We start from the raw sequence: 2,500 nt of genomic DNA on the forward strand, positions 1-2,500 counted from the left end.
GAAACGTCTCCCTCTTCATGGACTTCCTACAGCAAGGGCTACTGTCCTGAAAATCCTCGTTGCGCTCCTGGTGGTGGTGGTGAACGTTAGGGCATTGCCCGTCAGCGTGTCACTGCCTGGCCTGCCCCGTGATGCCCCTTACTCACCTAGCAGGTTGCTAGAAGATGCTACGCCCTCATCACTGCCTTTCCCAACGCCTCCACCCGGGCTCAATTTCACGACGGAGGCCCCGAGAGTCGGGTCATCATTACATGCGGTAAGTTGAATTAAATGCATTAAATGCTATGTAGATAAACATGCGGTAAGTTGAATTAAATTTATCAAATGCTATGTAAATAAACATGCGGTAAGTTGAATTAAATTTATTAAATGCTATGTAGATAAACATGCGGTAAGTTGAATTAAATTTATTAAATGCTATGTAGATAAACATGCGGTAAGTTGAATTAAATTTATTAAATGCTATGTAGATAAACATGCGGTAAGTTGAATTAAATTTATTAAATGCTATGTAGATAAACATACGGTAAGTTGAATTAAATTTATTAAATGCTATGTAGATAAACATGCGGTAAGTTGAATTAAATGCATTAAATGCCATGTTGATAAACATCTTGGTTCATAAATAAGTCAAATTCTTTTGTTGTCAAATGATATATTATGCTTATACTAAATACAAAATTAGTGATTACATGAAAACGAGATTTTATATACATATTCTAAATAGCTTTCACATTCCATTTTCCTATTCATATGATTTAGTTTGTATTATTATTATTTTTTTCAAATATGTTAACATTTCTTGTTTTGGTCAGCCTAATACAAATTAGAAAAACGATCTCTCTCTTTTTTGCTCTAATTTAGATTAAAAAAAAACATTCAATCAGACATTTGTTTATACAACCATATTTAGACAAACAAAATGTTTTCTCTTGTTTTCGTTGATGACCGTGGTGTTTACAACGTTATTATACATATATCAAGTCTCGTTCTAATGTTTAGTTTATAAATGAGTGATCTATTTCAATGTTGTTACTGATCTTAAGATTTTTATATCTCTTATTCATTACTAATAATAATAATAATAATAATAATAATAATAATAATAACAAATAGCTCTTGTTTTTGTATTTTGTATTGTGAACATAGGCCTGCAAGATTCTCTGTTCTGCATTAATTGGAATTTCGAATATGACCTCTAATTTAATCCTTCAGTTTGTCCTTTGCGTTTTCGCTCTCAAGTTTGGTTGGCTATTTAATTAAACATCCTTATAAAATATCTACGGAAATTCTCGATCTTTATTAACATTCTTATAGAATATCTACGGAAATTCTCGATCTTTATTAACATCCTTATAAAATATCTACGGAAATTCTCGATCTTTATTAACCATGTTATTGACAGTCTACTGTCACTTTGTACTTCTATGACTGGCCCTCTAACGGCCAAGTTTTGAACTTCCAAGAGGAGTCTTCACTTTTCTTGTTAGCCGAGCTTCGTCACTTTTTACTTTTCCTTCTTTGTTTTGTTTACAGTAGGCCTGGACTAGTTTATGCGAGCAATTTGAGTCTCATAGGCCTTCAGCAACCGTACTTTTCGTCTCTCCATTTTCTTTTCAGTGTTTACACGATATTGGTGTAGTTATCCCTGTGTGATGCATCATACTCGTAGAGTTAGCTCCGTATTTCAATGTCCTCTTCTATCTTACTCGACTAGTGTTTAAATTCTTCCTTTATAGAGTTATCTGTCTTTTTCTATACAACTTCCAGTTTGCTGCCCTATCTTTATACTCATTACTATTCACATATCTATGGATGAATTCAACACGTTTACTGCAAATAGGTCATGTTTCAGAGTACTCTCTCTCTCTCTCTCTCTCTCTCTCTCTCTCTCTCTCTCTCTCTCTCTCTCTCTCTCTCTCAGCAACGGGTGTGTGTTAAATATCCATGATTATTTAATATTTTTCACTGGTGGAGTAATAAGACATATCAGGCAGAGAATTGGATATGAAGGTGCAAGTTCGTTAAATAATAAAAAAGAGATCATGTCTATTGATGGAGCGATAGATGTTTGTGCATGATACAATGATAAATTGGGAAAAATTAAACCAAAATGTTGAAATGGGTGAATTATTATAGACTCTATCCCCGTAGAAAAGTTGAAAGTGAATTATAAAAGCAATAAAGTTTATATGTTAAGTGAAAACCAGGAGGCAATAAGTGCAGGCTTTATAGAAATCATAGGACCAGGGAAAGAGTGTTTTACAGATTAGGATTTCTGCAAAATGGTTGAAAGAAAAACTTTTATGGTGGCAAAAGGTGGAACAAATATAGAGGTTGCTATTGAGACACGTGTTTTCTTAGTTAAGATATGAGGAGTGAGGAAATTTGAGTTATGAGGAGTGAGGAAATTTGAGTATATGAGGAGTGAGGAAATTTGAGGAGTGAGGAAATTTGAGTTTATGAGGAGTGAGGAAATTTGAGTTTATGAGGAGTGAGG

The 2,500-nt window shown here is 33.8% G+C and overlaps 1 pseudogene; it reads left to right on the forward strand.

The window, feature by feature from the left end:
- The window catches only part of LOC137646577 (matrix metalloproteinase-17-like), a 31,298-nt pseudogene that overhangs the window by 371 nt on the left and 28,427 nt on the right, over positions 1-2,500 (forward strand).

The sequence above is a fragment of the Palaemon carinicauda genome, chromosome 1, assembly GCF_036898095.1.
Source record: "Palaemon carinicauda isolate YSFRI2023 chromosome 1, ASM3689809v2, whole genome shotgun sequence".
Lineage (NCBI taxonomy): Eukaryota > Metazoa > Arthropoda > Malacostraca > Decapoda > Palaemonidae > Palaemon > Palaemon carinicauda.